This window comes from Danio rerio, chromosome 12 (assembly GCF_052040795.2).
Source record: "Danio rerio strain M-AB ecotype USA chromosome 12, GRCz13ab, whole genome shotgun sequence".
Classification (NCBI taxonomy): Eukaryota; Metazoa; Chordata; class Actinopteri; order Cypriniformes; family Danionidae; genus Danio; species Danio rerio.
In genome coordinates, this window is record NC_141032.1 from 50,890,001 (window position 1) to 50,916,669 (window position 26,669).

Consider the following 26,669-nt stretch of genomic DNA (forward strand, 5'->3'; position numbering starts at 1 on the left):
CTTTTATAAAAATAAACTGAAAAATCTCCCATTTTAATAAATTAAATTAGAAGGAATAAACAAGCAAGGTCTTTTAAGATTAGACAAAAATAAACTTAAACTGTCCTTCCTTATAAGCAGGATAAATGGGAGACCAAAAGTGCAATACCAAGTTTATGGCTGTAAACGTGTATTTAAAGCGTTGTTTTGCTCAGTCTAGGTTGTGATGAAGAAATGTAAGCATGTTGAGATTTTCAGGACTTAATCTTGACCGCTGAGGTGAGAGAATGTGTCCACTTGTACAATGAACAAATAAAAAAATAAGAAAATAATAAATAATGTGTCAAAGTCCAAATAAACATGGTGCAAATCCTCAGTAAAAATAGATATAAATATTTTCTATACTATAAATAGTTACATAACGAAGCTAGATTCAATATAGAACATCCTTAGGTTTTATGTGCCAGCATGGATATGGTTGTCTGGATTTGGATGTGGTTGTCTGCAATGCAGACAAACAGCTGCACCTTCATTTGCGTCTTTTGAAAACAGTAAGAGCAGCAGTTCGTCTTTGCTGTGTCACTGTTTTGTCATGTTTCTGTGCTGCTGTGCATGCAAAAGTACTTAGTATGAGAATTATTTCATGCAAAACTTTTTTTTTTTTGCGTTTTATTTAGCCGCGCATAAATGTATGCCTATCTCTCATTCCGTGTTGTTCAAAAAGCTCAGTGTTGGTCCACAAACAAAAGTGCAACCTATGCTTATTGGTTGTGATATAGCGAGTTTGAACCAATCTGGGCATGGAGGAGGGACAATGCATCAATGTATCATGTCTGGTTTGTCCGGAGACACAGTGACGAGCGTTTCTTTGTCAAATCAGCGTTGTCAAATTTTGATGACGTAACCGCACTGATTCCGGAGCCTCTGAAAGTCCGCGAATGTGTGAGAATGTGAGAATGTTATTCTCTTCTTTATCCCAATCTTTGAATTGTATAAATCGGATCAGCGGATCAAAAGTTATTAAACATTTAAGAGCAATACTTATTTTTAGCCGCGGGCGGCTGTCTCTGTCTTTAAGGGTTAAAACCGTTGATATGCAATTGTTCATGGTATGATAATCGTGCACGTTCAAATCGTGGTAGACCGTCATACCGGTATATTGTTACAACCCTAATCTGAACAGTGTGCTGTGTTCTGCAGTCCCCATGACTGTTTTTAGTCATATTCCCGACTTATATTTGACCACAGTCTGGCAGTGCCTGCATACCGTTTTTGTCTTTGTCTGTCACCTTTTCTCCTTTCTCGTATCTTTTCAGAAAGAAACCGAAATGCTTCCACACATCCAATTTAAAACCCTTTAGGTTTGATCATTTCCAGCTCTTTTTCTTCCTCGCTACTAGCAGCACACTCCATTTCCGCATTACTGGATCTGTAGTGACAACAGACCGCAAAGGATGATGGCCACGCCTGGGCTGATGGGAATTGTAGTTCCCGCTACCTCCCGTTCGCTCCATTCTCCTGAGCAAACTTTTCTCAGAAATATAGTTTTATTGAGTCATGCGCCTACGGTAATATTGAAAATAATTACTATTGCGGTATGACGGTGTTTACAAGATTGTTACATCCCTACTAAATAGACTCATACACTACGGCCAATTTAGTTAATCAGTTCCACTATAGCGCATGTGTTTGGACTGTGAGGGAAACCAGAGCACCCGGAGGAAACCCACGCCAACATCACTCAAACCAGCGACCTTCTTTGACCTTCTCGCCAAATTACAAATAATTTAAAATAAATTAAACAGTTTAAATAGTAAAACTTCATAAAACTAAAACAAACATCTGCAATTAAATGAACTAATTCCAAATAAAGAACTTAAATTAAAAACATGTAAATCACATTGACGTCCTCATATAAAGAACACTTTGGGGTTTTTTTTATATTCGTGGTGTATTTTAGTAGGAAAACCACACACTGAAGTCACTCCTACAAAAACCACAATAATCTGAGCTTCTCAAAGTCACAGAAATCCCTGAGGAAATCTGATTCCTGCGTCTCTTTCTCAGGCCTGAGGAGTCTCAGAACACAGAGAAACAGCCTTGAGATGATTCAGTGAAGTGTGTCAAGCATACGCCTACCAATACTACACATTGGTCACCTGCATTTGATCCATGTAAGAGCACACACACATATTATGAGTGAGAAGTGAGGGCGGGCACACACACATGCACCCATGCATGCACAAACGCACACACACCAGTTTTTACAGCAATTTTTCTGTTGCTTTTAACACATTTACTGTAACCGTACAACCTGTTGGAGTATTTACTGTTACATTAAAAACCCATAATTGTGTAATCTGAACATGTTTGTTTTGTAATCATGACTGACTTTTGATATTACTGTGCAACAGATATTTATTAATTTGTGACAGGGACACTCTAAGGGCCTACTCACACTATGCCATTCGTACCGTGCCCAGGCCCGTTTCCCGGATGGTTTGAGAAGTTTAAGTGCGCTGAATCGGGCTCAAGCACGGTTCACTTGGCCGGCCCTGGCCCGGTTGGAAGAGGTGTGCCTGAGCGCGGTTCACTTGGGCTTTGGCGCGGTACGCTTGTGTATGAGTGCAAAACGAGCCAAATCCCGAAACTGAAAGCTAGACGTGACTTTTAAGGGACTGTTTCATATGGATTTATTAATCATTCTTACTGTTCAGTGAACGCAAACTGCCGTAGATTATTAAAGACGAGAACTCCTCACTGCACCACAGCTGCACTTTCAGCAGACCTCCTCATTCCTGCAGCACGAGGGCTTTATGATTGTTTATGAGCGCCAAAAGTGGCGGATCTGTTTGGCGAAATATCTGACTGCGTGTCACTGCATAACAAACCACTGACACGATATAGAGAAATCTCCACTGTGCTGCTGAGTGAGAGCACTTCTCACAGAACAGCACAGCAGCGATGACGTAAGCGTGCTGAGGCCCGTTTGTGGTGCGAGTGCGGGCCACCTTATTGTAAAGTGCGATCGAGTTCTCTAACGGTAATGTTTGAGTGTTTAATATGGACACAGGAAGATCTGAACAGCTGAAGGAAACATCTGCGCTCCAACGGGTTAATCAGAGGAAGGATGCAGAGCCACATGCTTATAGAAGAAGAGCGGAGGAAAACACTGGAACACACAGCCTGACAGAGACGCTTTCACACACACTGATCTGAGACCAGCGGACAGCTGGTCGAGTCCTAACTACACACGGCAAACAATAAAAGGTCTCACATCCATGCTAACATGAGTTTTTGTCTAAAAGGAAACCCAATTATGGCCTTTTTACAAGATGTAAAATGCGTCTGTGATGTCTCTAGAGAGCGTGCGTTTGAGTTTGAGCTGAGAACAGCACACAGATAATGTTCTCCAGCTCTCTGAAACGGACCCTTTTAGGATTTGTTCCTGATTGTGGTGTTTTGGTGACTGTCTCTTTAAATGCAAATGAGATTGTGACCTTTTAAGAATAGCGCAGATTTACAGATGGCTGTGCATTAGCATAGTGACAGATGCAAAACAGCAGTGTGTGTGTGTGTGTGTTGTGAGTGCTGGTCAGGTGTGCATGTGTGCTTCAGTGGGAGTGTGTGTTTAATGGCTCTGTCAGTCTATGGAAATTTCTGTCGCTCTTCATTTGTGCTTCATCTAAATCTCCACATCTATATTCCTCAGTCTATGCTGAAATCATCTTCAGCAGCTCAAACACTCTAATGGCTAATGGACAGACGGCTGCTTCTCACTCAGGGCTGCCGTTTATGCTAATGAGATGGAGAGATGGGCACTAGTGGGCGGGGCTTTCCTCCTCTACTTTTACCCAGTATCCCCTGTACTTTTAATAATGTTAAAGAGGTGCATTGTAAATGTTAAACATGTATTAACTAGATTATAACCCTTACACTCTGAAATACTGGGTTATCCCAACCCAATTCTGGGAGTTGTACGGACTAAACCAAATGCTGGGTGTAATTATTTAAATTCAATTTATTGGACCAAATTTAACCTGTTGTTTGGGTTTGTCCATTTTTTACCAAATTTTGGTATGAATAACCCAGCATTTCTTTAGCAATTTACCATTTCTTCTGTATTTAAATTAATGGGTGGTATTTGAATATTTCTGACACGTTATGATATATAATAAAATATAATAATAATAATAATAATAATAATAATAATAATAATAATAATAATAATAATAACAATAAATGTAATGATATGTCATAAAATAAATTATAACACATAACATAATATATTTAAAAATTATATATATAAAAATATTATACAATACGATATATAATAAAACAAAATATGCTATGATAAATAATAAAAAATAATAATGCAATAAAATAAAATACATAACAATATATTTATAATATATAATAAAATATACAATACAATGTATAATAAAATAAAACAATATATGTAATGATATATAATAAAATATAATATTAATAATAATAAAATCTGTAATAAAATAAAATACTTAAAACATATATAAAGCAAAATATCCACTCCGATATATAATATATAAAAACACAATATATGTTATGATATATAATAAAATATAATATTAATAACAATAAATGTAATATTATGTAATAAAATAAAATATAATACATAAAGCATAATACACTCATTATATACACGACAAAATATCATACAATATGATATGCAATATATTAAAACACAATATATGTTATGGTATATTTCAAATAATAATGATAATAATATTAATAATATTTATAATAATAACAACAATAACAACAACAATAATAATCATCATCATAATAAATGTAATATAATATGTAATAAAACAAGATATTTTGTAATATAATATATATCTAAAATTGATTGGATGGTAAACACTGTCTTTATTCTCAGTAACTGATGTCTTGGTTTAAGATGTACTATTGTTCTTTCACGCGTGTTTCAGTCGGTGAAACTGAAGAGGCGAGTCGAGGGTCAGATATAAATGTGGCTGCAGAAAACTGTAATTATGGTGAAATAAACGCAGCTGGAAAACAGGACTCGTCTGAACTCACAGAAATGCAGCATGTCTTTAAACTACACTTATATGGCATAACTACAGTTTTGGGAATGTGAAATATGATATAATGATGATAACGTCATGCTTTCCTTTTGAAGCAGCACAGCCTTTCAACACATGATCATCTGATACGGTGTTTCTGCTGGAATAAAGAGTCATCAATCAGCATTAACACCACAGAGTTGGATTTTACACACACACACACACACACCTGCACACATTAAGACACACACTCATCTCCTTGCACAGGACGGTTTCTCCAGTTAACTAAAACTAAATGTACATCAGAGAATTTAGAAAAAACTAATTAATTTAAATTTTATTAAAAGAAAAAAATGATCCTGCCAAAAGAATATTCTAATCTATTAGAGATATTTTATATAAAACATATGTTTCCATCCATCTATCTATATTGAAATAATATACTGGATAAGAAATAATATCAAGAGGATGTAAAAAAAAAACAGAAAATGTGCTGCAGTTTATTTCTGTAGCATATTATACAACACCAACCCATATTAAATCACTGCCAGCTATACACATGTGCAGAAGAGACACTTTTTACGACTTTAAGGCTAAGTTGTTGGACGAAAAATCGAAATCCCAAAATGCAATTCAAAAGCAGAAATAAACGGGTAAAAAATAAAAAATGAATCACAAAAATACAGAAAACTGCTAATTTATAGATATTTTTAAAGGGGAGCATGCATCAAGATGACAAGTATAGAATGCAATTAGCGAAAACAGAAACAGAAAATTATTTATTATTATTTTGAAATATTAAAAGGACATTTCGTAAGGTTTTTCACATTTACATTTAGTCGTTTTAGCAGACACTTTTGTCTAAAGCAACTAATTTCAATTAATTTAAAAAGCACAAGCCAAAAATATAACCCCATTTTACTGACAGTGAATGAGTTGAGAGGTGTCATTATGCAAGTGTTGCCATGACAACACGGTATCACCACTGCAAGCAGCAGGAACTAGTATACTACATAAGCTGTGTCTCATTTCAGAGGCTGCATCCTCCAAAATGACGCATATGAAAGTGCTACAACGAAGGCTTTCTCATTTTTAAAAAATTCGAAGGCTCTTTCAAATGCTGCCTCAAAATGCATCCTTTATTTTCTAGACAACCGGTCCTTTTACAGCCTCGAACGTCCTAAATTTCCTTGTGTGCTGATAACAGCAGGATGCTTTTAAAAGAAAACTCTGGATTAAAATGTAGGAATTAGGTTAATTTAACTTGGAGATCTAAACACATGTTAAAAAAAAAAAAAAAGAGTATGACGTGTCTTACTAAAGAGTGACTTTATAGATGGTTTGGATGGTAATATATTTCCAGCTTCTGTAAACCTCGCTTTGCTTTCAGATCGCTTAAAATAAGTTTTAAAATCACTTTGAAAAAAGTCATCACAAATTTTATTACCCCTGGCAGCTGTTACGGTTGCTATGTGAAGAGATCTGTCTTATATAGGCTATACTGTCTCATTTCAAAATGCTCAGTTCGGGCTGTGTGGACTATAAAGGACTATGAAGGCCTTTTCAAGACCATTAAGTATTATATTTAAGACCTATATCTCAATATCAAAAACACGCACACGCAGAGAAAATTTAAAACCACAAAATTAGTGGTAAAATAAATGTACTCAAATTGAACAGCACTGAAGTCAGGTTAGATGGCACCATTGAACTACAGACAAAACAAACAAACATCTCAAGACTGATTTATACTTTCGCCTGCATGGCGGCGCATCACGCACCTCACAAACAGACGAGGCTTTTGTAAAGGACATGTTCACCATTGAGGTATTCTTTTAAATGACAGAAAGCGATCGGAAGAAACAACGTAAAATCAGACAAACAGAGAAGTGGAAAGCTTCTGCAACGAGGTCATATCATTAATATCATTGAAGATGTTTAAACTAACTATTTTTATAATTTTTTATAATGATTATTTTATAACTATTCAAGATTTTTTTAAATCAAACTCTGATGCATCACTTGCTTTTGCTCATATCTCGGACAGTTCTACCTATTAAAGTTAAATATTAAATGGCAACAGAACTTGACTTCTCTACAATTATGTTTTTTATTATGGCAAGAATTTTAAAAAATGACGTACATTTACTAAAAAATACAGATGTTTTTTTTATTTTATTTTGCCCACTCAACAATTGACACTTTACTGTCTGGCTAGTTTCTGTCCTCTATTTATAAGCTAAAATGGCAATAATGGTCCAACATTCCTGACCATTATCACCAATAAAGCCCAGAGCAGTGGTTTTCAAACTGTGGTACGTTTACCACTATAGTGGTACTCAGGCTTCCTTCTAGTGGTACGCAGAGGAATCACTGAATAATTAAAGGAAATAAAAATAAACACGCTTGTAACCCTTTAACCGATGTGCTCAGTAAATTGATATTAAAAGGCAAAACCTTTTATTTTATTTTCATTTTTCTATTGTATTTTATCATTTGAATCTAATTTCCTCCCCATATTTGTAACGGTTGTTGGGGGCATATCCCATATTTATTTATAATCCCAATGTTGACAGGTTTAGTTTAATCACCTGCTTTTCTGGCACACAAAGCCTACTCTGACGCTCAGTGAGCAGGTCTAATTTCTAATTTAAATATTCAAATTCAAATGGTATATTTAAAATACACACTAATGTTTAGATTTCAAAGATATACAAATAAGTCATATATACATGCAACTTATATTTCAGAATGAGTTTATATACGAATATGATGACATATAGCCTACTGTATATTTATGAGGTCCAAGGAAGATTTGCAGGTTTTGATGAATAGGCTGCTTTATGATAATACTTTACATTTACGTACAGAAGTTTTCTTTTTTACTGGATAAGAACAGTGCTGTTTTTATTCACTTTTAAACGCACATTTTAATTTAATTGTTGACGTTTTATTTATTTATTTTTACCTGTAAGCAAAGTACAATGTTCAAACTATTTATAATGTTTAAAGTGGCTGACAATAATAAGTATTCATAATATTAGTAATTAATCTGCCTGGTTTTTAAACTGTGCAGCGCTTTAGCTGCTTAAATTGGCCTACTACGCTGCTGTATTTCAATATTAGTCATTAAGGTGGTACATGGAGAGACACTTTCTTTCTGAGGTGGTACTTAGTGAAAAATGTTTGAGAACCACTGGTCTAGAGCATCAATATATTGAAAGCCGGTAGGTTCATATATTTCTTTCTGGTTATCAAAGACATAATTTGTTGCTTAATTGTGGTTAGTAATTTGTAAATTGTTTTAAATTCAAAAATTTAAAATAGTAATATTGGCTGTAGTGCATGAGTGTGTATGGGTGTTTCCCAGAATGGGGTTGCCACAGGAAGGGCATCATCTGCGTAAAGCATATGCTGTAATAATTGGTGGTTCATTCCGCTGTGTTGACCTCTGTTAAATAGGGGAATAAGCTGAAGGAAAATAAATTAATGAATAATAATAATAATTCACTTCAGAATCACTGTTTCTCCTCCATTGGCAGTGAATGTCAATGTCTTCACAACTTCCCCCGGAAACACTAACTTCCTCACTGCACTTCCTGTTGCACCACCGCGGGGAACGGTTTCTTACTTAACAATGGCATGAGATGGAAACAGTGCGGCTCTTCAGCACTGAAGCATTTGCATATTCACATACTGTAATATTTACAATGCAAACAGGGCTTAATACCTCAGCCTGCAGGACTCTTGTGTTTAGTTTGCTAGAAATGTAAAGACTCAAGGTTGATTCAGTAAAATTAAATTAAATAATACTTTTGTATGAAATATTTTAGCCACCTGAACATCTAAATTCTGCTTTGGTACACTGGGTTTGTTTGGCCTGTAGAATCATTAATTTACATATTAAAGAAAATGTGTGTGTCAAATACATTTTATACACAATCTATAAAGTTATTTAATCAAACACTTATTATGGGGACTGAATTTTGTTAATAAGCATATACAAAATATATAGAGTTACTTTTTATAAATGTATCAAGTATGATTTATATTTAGACTATTTTTAAGTTGTAAATGAAAACTATATTCCTTCACTTAGTTATTAATTTCATACGGTGACATTTTTCATTAAAATTTCTAAATAATTAAAAATTAAAATAATCAAAGAAGAAAAAATAATTTTAGTGTAAAAAAATTATTTTAATAATTATATTTATAATAATTCGACATATAAATAGATAACAAAAATCATTGTTTTTCATATCAATATAATGCTGAAAGTTATTCTTTGATTATTATATAACCACATTGTCAGAATATAAGTGTCGAGTTCTTCATTTTATTTACTTGTTTTATTTTATTCTTAATATGTAAACATTTATTTCCCAGTGATTGGTTGCAGCTGGAAGGGCATCCGCTGTGTAAAACATATGCTGGATAAGTTGGCAGTTCATTCCGCTGTGGCGACCCCTGACGAATAAAGGGACTGAATGAATGTAAACATTTATATATTTATTTTTCTTCAGCTTAGTCCCTTTATTCATCAGGTGTCCCCACAGTGGAATGAACTGCCAACTATTTTTACACAGTTGTTTTTTTACGCTGTATGTTTTACACTGCCCTTCCAGCTGCAACCCAGTACTGGGAAACACTCATTCACACACACACTCATACACTACAGCCAAATTTAGTTAATCAAATATGAAATGAGTTTGGACTGTGGGGGAAACCGGAGCACCCAGAGGAAACCCACGTCAACAGGGAGAACATGCAAACTCCACACAGAAATACCAACTGACCCAGCTGGGGCTCGTACCAGCAACCTTCCTGCTGCGAGGCGTTCATGTTACCCACTGAGCCACCATGATGCTAATATCTAAACAATTAATACCAAACATATTTTGAACTAACGTGAAAGTAAACCAGTGAATAATTTAGGATTATGAACGGTTATTAAATGTTGTCAAATCTATTAGTTCTTCTGAATATTTCTGAATTGTACAATGTGTAAAATAATAATAATAAAAATACTTTACCATGGTTTATGTCCACAGAGAGTGACGTTTCTTCACTATATAAATACTTTATAAGAGCAAACTCAAACAAACCAAAAACACAAGCGCTACAACTCTAAATACCAGCACTTCTGTGTGCAGGAAAGCAGACTAGCAGTAGATTTACCCAGAATGCTGCAGGAAAAAATGTCCATCACTCACTCTCTCACACTCACACACGCAGCACTTACAGATCAGAAATAGCACATAATTACAGTTATTCTGAAGGGCTATCTAAGCACAACCCAAAATGAAAACACAGACATCTACATATAAACACACACACACACACACACGAAAAATGCAATTTTAAAGATTTAAAGAAACATTTAAAGATTTACTGTAAACTACTGTACTTTATGAACATATACAATGTTAATATATCATGAATCACATCAATAGCTGACCATTTATTTTAGTGATCATTACATAAACTATTGTAAAAGGGCTAATAAAAAGAACATTTCTTAGCCTGAGTGTAGATCATGTACCTCAATATTGGCTAGGAAATAAACACACAACTGGATTAACAACTAAACAGCAACATATTATTATTATTACTTTGATTATACAGTGAATTTATTCTTTGATTATGATTTTTTTATGACCACATTGTCAGAATATAAGTGTCATGTTCTACATTTTATTTACTTATTTTTTATTTATTGATTGATTTACTTATTATTTATTCATTTAATTACTTATTTTTATTATTTACTTTTTTTACCTATTTTGCTAGATTTTTTTACTTGTTTATTAAATATGTTCAACTATTAACTTATTAATTTAATATTAACTTATCCATTTATTTACATCTTATTTACATTTACTTATTTAATTTATTATTTACTTCATCATTTCATTTGAATTTGCATATTTTACCCATTTAAATTTAACTTGTTTAATATATTTACTTATTTATTAACTTATTATTTACTTATCCATTTAATTTGTTTATTTAATTTATTTTCTTATTTACTCATCTACTTAATTTATTTACTCATTCACTTCCTTCTAATTTTTTATTTACATATTTAATTATTTACTTAATGTATTATTTACTTATTCATTTAATAAATTTATTTTATTCATTTACTTATTTATTTCCTTGTTTACTCATTTACTTCATTGTTAAGATGTTTAACTTATTTATTTCATATACTTCTTTTTTTTATTTATTTACATTGGCGCCAATAGCCTAGTGGTTAAGTTTGCCGACATATAGCACCAAGGTGCTCACGGCGACCACTTTCCTACAACAATAAAATATATTTATTTATTTGATTTATTATTTACTCTTTTACCTATGTTATTTATTAACATTTAATTTAATATTTACTTATCCATTCAATTTATTCAATTTATTTACTTATTTACTTCATATTTATTCAATTTATTTACTTATTAATTTATTCATTTAATTATTTACTCATCCATTTATTTATTTACTTCCATATTTTGTATTTAATTTATTTACTTATTTACTTAGATGTTTATCTTATTTATTAAATATTTTACTAGTTTATTTATTCATTTAATTTATTTACTTATTTATTTAATTTATTATTTACTTATTTATTTACTTGTTTATTTATTTATTTGTAGTCGTCTGTATAGTTGTTTATTATATACTCTGTACCACATCTGTAAGCAAACGTTGAAATTCATGCAAAATAAAAACCAAAACAATAAAAAAAAAAACACAATAAAATCTATTTTTAAAACTTGTTATTAATATATTTCAATACTCAACAACATCACAAATTACACATTTTCCCAGTATCATTCAGACAAACAGACATCGTGTCTCCACCATTCGGAAACTCCATCATATGACGCTCACAACAAACCACAGCACTGAGAAATCCATTACTGAAACTGCATTAAGCATTTATCCAATTTATTCCTCAATAATTAGACTCGTGTCATGTGCCTTGCAACCAAATATTAGACAGAAACAAACTGAAAATTCAGGTCAGAGACACCATTTAATGCCTGGATATTTTAACTTAACCAAAGCAGATAAAAATGCTTCTCATACAGAGAAACACAACACACACACGCACACACACACACACACACACACGCACGTACACATTTATCTGGACATCTGAGGTCAAACCACAGAGTGCTACTTTAAGCAACACATGTTATTATTCAACACAAATACAAAACTATCAAAACATTTTTAACCTGGTATACAAGTTTTAAAATAAATTAAATCTATGCGAAAATTTATAAATGAATAATATTAATAAATAAATAATAATTAATAATAACAACAACAACACAATCAATAATAATAATAACAATAATAACAACAACCATTATAATAAATCTATTTATAAATGCATTTCTAAATGAAGACATTAAATCAATAAATAATGTCCTACTCCTATAAATATATTAAAATATTTACACACAAATGAATTATTAAAAAAAAAACTTTAAATGAATTTAATTTATTATTAAAACCAAAACAGAATTAAATTAAATTATATAAATTATTTAAAACTCCAAAGTTAATAAATCAAAGTATTTATAAATAAACACGAGTCTTAAATTATAATTACATTTGATAAAACTACACTTAAATAGATCTTATAATTCTATAAATAATTAAAATACATTTATAAATTAATTAGTACTTTATTATAAAAAAATATTAACACTACAATAAAAACAAATGTCAACATTTAAATTAATAAACCTAGAAGAAAATGTAAATGGAAGAACACTACTTCTAAATGAACACATTTCTAAATATATAAATAAATTCATACATACCTATACAGCTGAAGTCAGAATTATTAGCCCCCCTGAATTGTTTTTTTCCCCAATTTCTGCTCACGGAGGGAAGATTTTCTTCAGCACATTTCTAATCATAATAGTTTAATAACTCATCTCTAATAACTGATTTATTTTCTCTTTGTCATGATGACAGTAAATAATATTAGACTAGATGTTCTTCAAGACACTAGTGTTCAGCTTAAAGTGACATGTAAAGGCTTCACTAGAGTAATTAGGGTAAAGTTAGGGTAATTAGGCAAGTCATTGTATAACAGTGGTTTGTTCTGGAGAAAATCCAACACTAATATTGCTGAAGGGGTGAATAATATTGAGCTTAAAATGGGTTTAAAACGGTTAAAAACTGCTTTTATTCTAATCAAAATAAAACAAGAAGAAAAAATATTAGAGGGAATACTGTGAAAATTTTCTGAATCTGTTTTACATTATTTGGAAAATATTTAAACTAGAAAAATAATTCAAATGGGGATTAATAATTCTGATTAAACTGTATATACATAAATAATTCAATAAATATATGAACACATTGAAAAACAACTTAAATAGTTTTACAAAAACAAATTGAACTCAGACTGCATTTAAAAAGCAAAATCTTTAAAAGCATTTAACCATCATTTGCATCGGTATAAACAGACAGCAACAGACTCATTTTTTGCTTGAAATAATAATATGAGGAACAATATCAGGCAGATCAGTGAGGTTTAACCGACAGGAACTCATTTTTGCTGTCAAGTATAAAGGAAACCATAAAATAGGAAATGACATCACTGAAAAACAACCCCTGAAGACTCAAGCTCATAATTTGAGCTCTTACAAGCTGTCAAAAAAGGCAAAATACAGTGTTTTAAATGTCATGAACACACGAGTAAAAACATTCATATTTCATCAGCGCCAATAGCCTAGTGGTTAAGTTTGCCGACATAGCACCATGATGCTACCCGAGTTTGATTTTTGGCTCGAGGTCCTACGCCGACCCTTCCCCTCTCTTTAATCCCAATGCTTTCCTGTTTGTCCCCCACTATCCCATCCCAAAAAAAAAAGAAAAATCCCTAAAAAAATTGTACAGAAATATCAACAATACACGGTTTATTAAATGTGCATTTGCAAACTATCACAAGTCCGTAGTAGACTGCTTTGAATTTTGAATTCATTCCAGAACATTCATCCATTCAATTTTAGTCGCTTAGTCTTTAATTCAGAGGTTGCCACAGTGGAATGAACCGGCAACTATTCCAGCATATGTCTTAAGGCTGATTTATACTTCTGCGTCAAACGCCGGCGTATGCTACGGCGCTGACGCATAGCCCTTCGCTGTGGCCGTCGGCGTCACTGACGTGCACCTCTCAAAAATTGTAACTACACGTCGCAACAACGCTTAGCGCAAGCTCTGTGATTAGTCGGCCTGGTAGTGCTGACGAGTCTGGGCGGGACCGAGAGCCGCGCGAATGGCGCGAGCCCAATGGAGCGATTGTTTACAAGTGTGGAGTCCCGTGAAGGAGCTCTGGATGGAAAGTTTTGTTTTGTGTTTACCTCATAGTTAAAGTTGCTGCACGTCCGCCGGTTCCTGCCTCAAAATGAGCGACATGAAATTGTCAGCGAAAATTACTTGATGAAAGGTATACAGATTTGCAAACCCACCTAAAGTTACAAATAATAGCGCTGATGAGAATGATCATGCTATGAATGTTGATCCGCCAGCCGAGATCAATCGAGTGTTTTCGGAGAGAGTGCTGAAAGACACGGTGAGGATCAGGGGCCGTAGACTTGCCATGAATTCATGCTAAAGCCTTGCGCACGCACATGCTTTCATTATAGATCTGTGCATTCTTACAGAGACACTTCTGTTATCAAACAAAACAAAACAAGAGATTCATTTGCTGCTCACTTGTTTAATAACAGAGGTGTCACTTTAAATGGCGTTCACAGAAGCTGATCAGGGGTCAGTTTATTGTACGGAGCGCGTCAGTCAGTGCTTATACAAGCATTCACTGGTTCAGAGGTTGCATTTGAAAGGCGACGATTGACGCGCAGCTTTAATGGAAGAAAAGGGAACGCAGACATTTTAATATTAATTTCAGGGTGTCTTCAAGATTAAATATATATCAGAAATATGGGAAAATACTTAATGATAGGATGGGATAGAATGGTAAAATACGAGAGAATTTTGGCAAAAAAGGGAGGATTTACATGAGTGAAGTGAACAGGAAGTGTTTGTGGAGAAACAGTTTTGTGAGATAACGCAAAAAAAATTTAAAAAATGTTTTCGTATCACTCTGTTTTTTTTCTTCTCCCGTCCAGTTTTTTTTTTTTCCACCAATTTTTTTTTATAAAAGAGTTTGTTTCGAGAAAACATTGTGTCCATTAGGGGTGTCAAAATTCATTGGTTCTTCTTCTGTGCACCGTAATGCAGATGCAAACGCAACACAGATGCAATTCGGTATCGGTTCAGTACATCATTGACTTCCGCTGTCTTCATTTGTTTAAAAAAAACACAGATTTATTTACCATTTAAAACGGCATCTTTGGATATTTTTTCTGCTGAAGTAGGGTTGTGCCGATAGACGATAGTATCGTGTATCGATGATAGGCAAAGATATCGCCGAGAGCTGAAACCTGTGACGATTTTAAAGACTTCGCTTTGCACTAAAGACCTATTACATGTTTTAATTGCATTATTAAATAAAAAGAATAGTATTATTATTTCTAAACATCATCGTAATAATAAATTAACAACAAACATTATGACAGCTTCAGCTGTGAACATCAACATCACCTGACTGACACTTTCAGACAAAAATCACCCCAGCATCCTGGCCAAATCTGCCCACTGGCCTCTGTCCATCATGGCCTCCTAACCCTCCCCATATCATAAGTGGCTTCATCACTCTGTCTCCTCTCCACCAATCAGCTGGTGTGTAGTGTGTGGTCTGGCGCAATATGGCTGCGGTCGTGTCATCCAGGTGGATGCTGCACGCTGGTGGTGGATGAGGAGATTCCCCCAAAGTGTAAAACGCTTTGAGTGCCCAGAAAAAGCGCTATATAAATTAAGGAATTACTATTATTATTTATACAGACCCCTCCCCCAGAGAAGTGACTGGGTATAAAGACTGCTGATTTCGGTTGTAAGGCGGGACTTTGTTTGCTGTGGAGGCTATACAGAGCATTGCACTTTCCCCCATTCACAGTAAGGCCAGTAAACAGTCTATAGTCGTTGATGACACTTAAAGGGATAGTTCACACCAAAAATGAGCATTTCCTGTTAATTGACTCCCCCACAGGTCATCAAAGATGTAGGTGACTTTTGTCTTCAGTATAGCAATATATATATATTTTTTTTTTTTTTTTTTTTTAACAATATACATTTTATTTTCAGTATTACAAGATTAAAGAAAATTTTAAGCTGAACATTTGGTGTTTGATGATTCATATAATGACAGGTATTAATATCTTGTTTTGTTTTGTTTAACAGAAGAAACTCAAGTGTACAACCACTTAAAATGTAGAGAAAACCTTTATTTTTAGGGTGAACTGTCCCTTTAATAACAGATCATTTCATAAAAGAGGGCTTCAATTCAAAGTGAACATTAAATTAACACAAAACACAATTACAAACGTTGAAAATCTGCATGATCACAAAGCTTTTAGGGAGAAACAGTTTTAAAACTGTCTATAATATACATATAATTCTTTCCCCCACACACACACCTAGCAGAAAAACACAACAAAACACTCATAAAACTCCAGAGATGTCACTAATACAGACTCATTACTAAAACAAGAATTCATCAAGAATTCATGAAGACTCGACTAATCTAACACACACACACACACACACACACTCAGCAGTACCTTAAACACACGTCGCAGCAGCATCAAATCCAGAGATCCACACACACGCAGATCGACAGATCTCTGCGCAGACTAACTGAGGCGTGCCATCAGTTTCTGTGTGTGTGTGTGTGTGTGTGTGTGTGTGTGTCAGCCTCTGATTAGCAGTCTAACACAGCGTGACCGATCTTCAGTCTGAGCGACAGACACAAACACAATCTCAGGAAGAGCAGAGTGGTAAATCCGTGTGTGTGTGTGTGTGTGTGTGTGTGTGTGAAGGATGTGTGGGTGGGTCTTACACACACACATATTACCACATGAATTAAAGCTCTCCACAGTGTGACCGTGTGACTGCCACCCCAACAAACACACACACACACACACTGTCACACACACAGTCACAGTCAGCACAAACCAAACAACACGACGAGTTAACAGCATGTGTGTTTACATCATGTAATTCACTGCAGCTCTCGTAAGTTCACACATCGCACTAATTACTTCATTCGTAAGCAATTAAGACGCCCCGTCTCTGATCGTCAACACACACACAGCTGAGCAAACAAGGCAAATCTCAGAACTGGTTTGAAGGAATACACACACTTATCTGAAGACTTGCCAGAGACTAAAGCTGTATGAGCTTATGCACTGTAAAAATAAACTAATATAACTAATATAACATTATGGATGGATGGATAGACAGATTAATAGCATATTTTTAAATAAATAAACATATTTATTGTTATTTAAATATTTTAAAAAGTACAAAACATGAAAAATATTAATTTTATTTTTAATTTAATTAAATAAAAATAACAATTCCCATTTAATTAATTAAATAAAATTTTAATGTATTTAATTTAAACTGGTAATATTTTCTAAATATTTTAAATTGTACACTTTCAATACACAAACATATTCATTGTAATTTTATATATTTTAAAATACACTATTTAACATTAAAATAAATAAACTATTTTAAATAAATGTAAAAAAATGTTAAACTAATTAATTAAAATTAAATAACTGTAATTCTTAATTGTAATAATTGTCATAATTTTTATTAAAAAAATGTAACTGGTAATATTTATTTTTAATATTCATCATTCATTTTCTTTTTGGCTTAGTCCCTTTATTTATTTGGGGTTGCCACAGCGGAATGAACCGCCAACTTATCTAGCAGGTGTTTTACGCAGCAGATGCCCTTCCAGCTGCAACCCATCTCTAGTAAACGTCCACACACACACTCATTCACTACAGACAATTTAGCCTATCCAATTCACCTATAGCGCATGTGTTTGGACTGTGGGGGAAACCGGGGCACCCGGAGGAAACCCACGTGAACACAGGGAGAACATGCAAACTCCACACAGAAACACCAACTGACCCAGCCGAGACTCGAACCAGCGATCATCATGGTGCGAGGTGACAGCACTACCTACTGCGGCACAGCGTTGCCTTATTTTCAATATTTTCTAATTAATTCAACATTAATTTTACAGCTAAACAGAACAAAATGTGAATAAAAATCAGTCAAATAATTAAAACTATTACATATACATGTACGAAGTGTATACACAGATTAATAGTTTTTTAAAATGATCAAAATTACTGCTTAGTTAGTAGAAATATTTTTGCAAGTTTTATTTAGATTGACATCTCTATAGTTTTTTAATAAAATATTTTTCTTTGTATAATTAATAAAAATAATTAATATTTTACTGTGAGTAATAAAAAGTGTAATAATAACCCCTAAAATACCATAACTTTTAAAACATTAGCCCTCATATTTAGCTTCAAATTAAGATTCAGATTTAGACAACAGCCAGATACATTTACTGAGAAACTCATACAGAAAAAACATTTGCTTATTATTTGAATATTGTGACTAATGTATGCATGATTTCAGCTAAAAATAAGAGCACAGTGCTCTCACTGACAGTTCAGTTGATCTGAATTTCAGGATTTAACCATGAAAGCAAGACGAAGTCATGTGAGTGTGTGTGCAGATCCTCAAAATCACAGGGTTTCTAAGGAAAACTTTAGAAAAACTGACATCAGAGAGTGTCAAAATCACCATGTCAAACACACACACACACACACACACACACAGAAAGAGAGAGAGAGAGAGAGAGAGAGAGAAATACAGCATGGGGCAACAGGGTGAGGCAGGAAATTGCTGTACTATCTCAATCTTAGCTAAATTTACACTATTTGCAAACCACATGTACACAAACACACTGTAAGACTTTTGTGCAACGACTCATGAATTGCGTCAAGACTAAAAAAACACAATATGGTAAAATAAGCAGCTCTTAGAAAAGATTCCTAAAGGAATGGTTTAGGCATCGTTTAGTTTGACCTTTTTAAATAAAAACACACTTTTAATCATACTAGTTTAATTAATTAATTTCTAAAAAAATTCTCAAAATGACTTTACTAAAAGTCTATATTTTATTTTTATTATACAATTCTTTCCATTATACATTTACTAATTATTTTGCAAGATATTAGTATTCAGCTATTATTCGTTCATTTATTTACTTTCCACAGCGGAATGAATCGCCAACTTATCCAGCATATGTTTTGGGATGCCTAGCCCCAAAGCACTACTGGGAAACATCCATACACACCCATTTACACACACTAGTTCATCCATTCCCCTATAGCGCATGTGTTTGGACTGTGGGGGAAACCAGAGCACCAGAAGTAAACCCACGCCAACACGGGGAGAAAATGCAAACTCCACACAGAAACGCCAACTGACTGGGCCGGGACTCCAATCAGTGACCTTCTTGCTGTGAGGCCACAGTGCTAACCAATAAGCCACCGTGTCGTCTCATATTTTTATTTTAAATAATTTATTATATTTTATATTAAATAATGTATTGAATTTACAGATATAACTGCTATATGTGATATTATTATCAGGATATGAGCCAACATTGCATCATCAAATCCATTTAGCAAATCATTCACCCATTGACGTAATTTCTGTAGTTTCTGTGCATTTCTAACACAATTCTATGCAATTTTTTCCAATTACATTTTTTTTATTTTAATAAAAAAACTATGGACAAAAAGTCAATGGGACAGTAATGATGCCTGTTAAAGGGTTAATAAATATAATGTTGTATATTATTTCCCCAATTTCTGTTTAACAGAAGCAGATTTTGTTTAGCACATTTCTACTCATAATAGTTTTAACTCATCTCTAATAACTGATTTATTTTCTCTTCACCATGATGACAGCACATAATATTAGACTATATTCTTAAAGACACTAGTGTTCAGCTTAAAGTGACATTTAAAGGCTTCACTAGGGTAATTAGGGTAAAGTTAGGGTAATTAGGCAAGTCATTGTATAACAGTGGTTTGTTCTGGAGACAATCCAACACTAATATTGCTGAAGGGGCCAATAATATTGACCTTAAAATGGCTTTAAAACTATTAAGAACTGATTTTATTATAGATGAAATAAAACAAATAAGAAGAACAAGAAGAACAAATATTAGAGGAAATACTGTGAACAATTCTTGAATCTGTTCAACATCATACTGGATTTAGGGGTTTACAAGAACATTTTTCTGTATAATGATAGGGTTTGACCCTTGTTTTCGAGAACACGTTTGAAACTGTTTGTAATAATTTGTATTCTCCGTTTTTAATTCTTATATACACACTCTGAATTAGCATTGTGTACTTTAGGGTATAATTAGGCAAGTCATTAGCTATGTTTCCATCCAAAATTGCGAAGAAGGTGCAGTAGGTGATCGTCTTCAGAAGCATTTGTTGTTGTGCTGGTTGAAAGTCTCGTCACAGTCTAATAGTAATGATTACAGTAAATGATCTATTTATATGTATGTTTATATTCTGGTAAGGCATAAAACTATAAAATGTTCATCCGATTAAATAGAGTCGGACCGACATCTCTCATAATTCTGATAAGTAGGCGAAACTGTCCGTCAGCAAATGCAGATTTGAACAACTGCACAGCCGTTTGTACGCAGCTCCGCCAACCGCTGTTGGTGCTGCACGTTCATGAGAAAGGGAGCGTGCAATCGGTGAAAACCTGCTAAATCAAAACCTTTTAAAAACCTGAATTAATATTGGGGTTACCTTTGCACGCTGGAGAAAGGATGACACCATGTCTGAAGGATTTCTCTTAGACAGGTAATGTTCTGTAAAACTGTTTTAGCTTCACGCAGAGCTGATGTAACGTTTGATGTTGTTGTTACAAACGGGTTATATCTTCACAGAAGTGTTGTTCAGCCACTAAAACCTTCCGCTACAAGATTGATAAGACTATTTTCAGTTTCATAAGGTCCTTTTACAACATCGATAATGTAGATTTTAATTAGTTTAACAACAAAACACAAGTAAATAGCGCTATTCCGCCTAGTCTCTCCCTATATTGTTAACCATGCAACTCTAAATATTCACTCTGAAATCGCATGTCAGTTTGGCTTGCACGTGGCCGGACAAGCACTAGTCGCTTTTAACACATGAGAGAGGGTTCTGTTGCTGTGCTGGTGTTTAAGGAGGCGTGGCTCTAGACGGCAGGGAAGGGACTGTGATTCAGAGATTTATGCTAAGCTGTTAGCATTGTGGAAGATCACCTACTGCACCTTTAACTTTATGCACAAAGCTACATTAATCGCATAAAAGGCGTGCGGATAAAGACAAAATCGCCACTTCCTAATTAACTGGCGCCAAATATCAACAGTAAAAACAGAGTTTGCTTTGGTAGGAGAAGCTGCGCGAATCTTTTCTTTATTTAATAAATGACTTGCGTCTTAAAAGGCAATTCTGACACACAGTGAACGTGCGGTGGCGTTTGAAGGTGTGAGATGTGGAGCACAGATGCTCTTGATTCTGAAGGTCATTGATAATATAATAACGCTAATACTGAAACAGTTCAGGTGTTTTAGAATGAGCAAAACAACATTTCTCAGCCTGCTGGTTTCTCCATTTGCACACATTTTTATCATCACATGATCTCTTATAACAAAGTCACATGACCTTTTTTTAATGCACATACTGGAATTTGTTCGGTAAAAGTGTTCCCATCATTGCCGTTTATGCGCATCTTTCCTCATCGAATTAAAAGTTTATCCTACTCAATACGTTTTTATGCGCATTTTCAAATTTTATGCACATCTTGGCGATACCATCATACGCATATCCGAAATGCACATAAAAATAAGTGGACTGAAATGTAGCTATTGTATAGCAGTGGTTTGTTCTGTACACAATCGGAAACTAATACTGCTTAAGGGGGCTAATAATATTGACCTTAAAATGGGGTTTAAAAAAATAAAACTTATTTCATTCTAGCCAAAATAAAACAAATAAGACTTTATATCCGGAAGAATAAATATTATAGGAAATACTGTTAAAAATTTCCTGAATCTGTTCATAATCATTTGGGAAATATTTGAAAAAGGAGAATAATTTTGAGTTCAACTGTACGTGTGTAATGACAAAGCTGAATTTAATCTAATCTAATAAAAGTATCTGCTAAATGAGTAAACGTTACGTGAAAGTGATGATGATATATGAGATTTGCCCAGCCCAGTGCTGTTCTAGTCATCTTTAGGAGCTGCTCTGCTGTTTTGTGTAAGAGCGGATCCGGCCACACCTGCTTCTTCCTTCAGCAGTTTAACGGCTTTGATCAACCAGAACAGAAAAAAAGAGAGCCGGAAATCATGCAACGTTTTTTTTTCATGAGATTCTGAGACATTCAGCACACAGTCGAGGGCAAATCTGCACTGCAACAATGTCTGGGATTACAACGTTAAAACACTGTATAACGCTACTGTAAAAACTCATAACCTGGTTAAAAGTAAGTTTCCTTAATATATACATTATTAATAAATTACTGTAATTTCAATGGTTAAAAAAGTGAAAATCTGTAACCTTGTTAACAACAAGTTTCTTTAAACAACAAATATATATATATATATCGTCACTTCAAAAGGTAAAAAATTTGCAAAAATACAACGGTAAAAATTGGTAACCTGGTTAACATCAAGATTCCTTAATATTTATCACAGTATTAAAACATTACTGTAATTTCAACAGTTAAAATTGTATTTAAACAATACATTAACTTAATTAGAAAATAAATTAAACTGGCGATTAGTATTTTGAATAATTTTACATTGCATAAATTTTTAAATATGAATATTATATTTGTCATTTAAATATTTTAAAATACAATATTTAATTAAAAGATAAATCAATTTTATTTTTTAAATCAAATGTAAAACCAATTAAATGTAAATAAAATAAATAAAATTTTAATAAAATTAAGTTTAATTTAATAATTATTTGAATAAAATGGTAATATTTGTTTTTATTGTATACATTTTAAAAGCATAATTATATTCAATATTTTAAAATACTCAATGAAACTATTTTTTAATTAAAAGTAATACTAATAAACTTTATAAAATAAATTGATTTAAAACAATTTATTATATTAAATGTAAAAATACATGACATTTTATTTAAAAATAAATGAAACTGTAAAGAACGAAATGCAGTAATTTACCATAAAACATGTACATTTATTTTACGTTCCTACTGTATTTATTTTTTTATCTTTTTATTAGGTTCATTATAGGTCAGACAATAAAATATACATAATACATATAGATATACACACTGAAATAATTCACCAAACAAGAAATTATCAGGAAAATATAATTATACACTAAATAAGTATATAAATAAAAGGTAAAATACCACATCTAAACACAAAGATATACAAACATAAGATAACATAAAAATAAGAATAATAAAATACAAACAAAATAATAAATAAAAAATAAATAAATTATACAAAGAAAAGAAGAAAAAATGCAATTAAGATATATGTGTCTTCTTAAAAACTGGAAAGGGAAATTTGGAAAAGGGCTACAGACTTTCTGGACCTGTTCTGGCTTTTGTTTTATTGCGAGAAAAGAGCCTGTAAGAAATCCAAAAGCCATTGTTGATAAGAAGGAGGAGCTGCTGACTTCTTCCTACTGCATTTTAACTGTACTGTAAATTTGCACCAACAAGAGCTGCCGGGTTTTTATTTACTGTAAATTTTACAGATTTTTTCCCTTTATTACAGTGTGTTAAATGCTCTGCCATTTATCTGGAGAAACCAAGTCAAGCAGAAGCGATGAAGTAACATTTCAGCTTCCTGTGAAACTTCCTCACAGGCTGTGAAAAACCACTGATACCTGCCCGTTTCCTGCCACCGCTGCGGATCAATGCGCTTTTGTGTTTCAAACATCCGTTTCCGACTGGACTCGCTGTGCTATTAAAGCTCAACGACACCTGTGTGTGTGTCCATTTTCCTTTCCAACTATAAATAAATCAACGCTGATGAAACCATTAGAGAGAGTTCCTGAGGTGATGAACCATATATGGTAAAACTACGCTGACATTCATTACAATAGGGCTGCACAATATAACGTTTCAGCATCCATATTACGATGTGCGCATCCGCAATAGTCACATCGCAAAGATATGCAAAGTCCAGTCTGAATTATAGTTAACTGGATAGATGAAGAAATGGATGGATAGATGGACGGATAGATAGATAGATAGACAGATAGACAGATAGACAGATAGATAGATAGATAGATAGATAGATAGATAGATAGATAGATAGATAGATAGATAGATAGATAGATAGATAGATAGATAGATAGATAGATAGATAGATAGATAGATAGATAGATGGACTGATGGATAGATTACCGGATGGACGGACGGACGGACAGATGGATAGACAGATGGATAGATAGACTGATGGATAGATAGATGGACAGATGGATAGATGGATGGATAGATAGATGGACTGATGGATAGATTACTGGACAGACAGACGGACGGACGGACGGACGGACGGATGGACAGACAGACAGACAGACAGATAGATAGATAGATAGATAGACGGATGGATGGATGGATAGATGGAAGGATGGAAGGATGGACGGATGGATAGATGGACGGATGGATAAATGGACGGATGGACAGATAGACGGATGGACAGATAGACGGATGGACAGATAGATAGATAGATAGATAGATAGATAGATAGATAGATAGATAGATAGATAGATAGATAGATAGATAGATAGATAGATAGATAGATGGATAGATAGATAGACGGATAGACGGATGGACGGATGGACGGATGGATAGAAAAATAGACAGACAGACAGACAGACAGACAGACATATAGACATATAGATAGATAGATAGATAGATAGATAGATAGATAGATAGATAGATAGATGGATAGATGGATAGACGGATAGACGGATAGACGGATAGACGGATGGACGGATGGACGGATGGACGGATGGACGGATGGATAGAAAAATAGACAGACAGACAGACAGACATATAGATAGATAGATAGATAGATAGATAGATAGATAGATAGATAGATAGATAGATAGATAGATAGATAGATAGATAGATAGATAGATAGATAGATAGATAGATAGATAGATAGATAGATAGATAATTAAGTACAACTCAAAAAATTGCTTATTCAATTATTATTTTTCTCACTTCAAAACTTCAGGGCAAAGCATAAAACAAATATTTTAGTATATTTACTGACCTAACATTTACAATATAATACACATCCCTAATAAACCCAAAATAATAATAATAAAAAAAGTATTATCATCAAGTATATCTTAATAGTTTACATAGCTGTGCGTGTGTGTATATATGCTGGGCTGTTTTGTAGTTTTCTTGATATTTGAAAACTATCAGCATCAGGATATATATGTATATGTCTGTGCATACATATAAAAACTTTTTTTAAAACACTTTTTTTGGACTTTGAGATCATCTGCAGTCTCTAATCCCTAAAGCATCACCTCAGATTCACTTCCTTCCCCTTTTTTATCTATATTGACAAATCAAAGTTTCTTGACACTTTCCAACCAGACCCCAAACAGTGCTTTTAATTGGCCTCATTTTTTTAATGACCTTTACAAATGACCCGTGTGACCCCAACAAAACCAATTCATCTGCCTTTATCTCAATCCCAAACTCCTCTAATCTAGCACTGACTAGATGGATTATTATTACTCACAGACTAATGACGGCGTTCAGCATCGAAACGAGCTTCATCACCATTAATCTTCATAAACTCCACTCTCGATCCACACATTAGCATCTCAATCCACTAATACATCAGATCGCTTTAATGTAGATTGATACGATTTAAGCCTGTAGGTTTCATCCGTGTTCGATAATGAGAAATAGATTATGCCTCATTTAAGGCTCGAGCAGGGCCGGAGTGGGACTCATTTTCAGCCCTGGAGTTTCAAGCCAGACCGGCCCACCTCAGTTCACGACTGATTCCAATTCAGTTACTAATGGCACTATCACGTCTTTTTCAAGAAAACTGCTGCTTTAGAAATTCAAATGTTCAACAGCCCTAACAGTATTTTATGTCTTAACAATAAAATCGAAAAAAAAAAAAAAGATTTTTCATGGGAGATTCGATCACAGGTCTATACCATTGAAATGCAATGTGCTTACCACTGGACCACATTGGCGCTATAACAGTGAGAGTAAAAACTGTAATAACTGTTTCTTTTGACGGCTCAATCTTTTTCTTCTATTTTTAGATTTCTGATCAAGTTATGTCAGATTTATTAATGTAGTGAATCATTTGATTTTCATTGAGCAGGTGTTTTATTCATTTTATTCGAATTCTTATATTCACTAAGGTGCCGCATTAGTTGCATTACATCATCATCATTAACGTTAGTTAACCTGCAGGCTGCATTTTTCTCACGGGGCTGCGAGAAAATAAATAAAAAGAGCGGCACTACGGTAAAATAATGATTAAAAAGAGTAAAGCTATGGCCAAAAAATAAATAGAAGAAAAAAGTGTGACTGCTGA

General features: G+C 33.6%; 1 protein-coding gene across 6 annotated transcripts in view; it reads right to left on the reverse strand.

The window, feature by feature from the left end:
- pald1a (phosphatase domain containing paladin 1a) overlaps positions 1-26,669 on the reverse strand; it is a 185,359-nt gene that overhangs the window by 70,691 nt on the left and 87,999 nt on the right. The window contains exon 1 of one of the 6 annotated variants that reach the window (XM_087274724.1): positions 16,757-16,825. The gene's annotated coding sequence lies outside the window, so the exon portion shown is untranslated. 6 annotated transcript variants of the gene reach the window in all.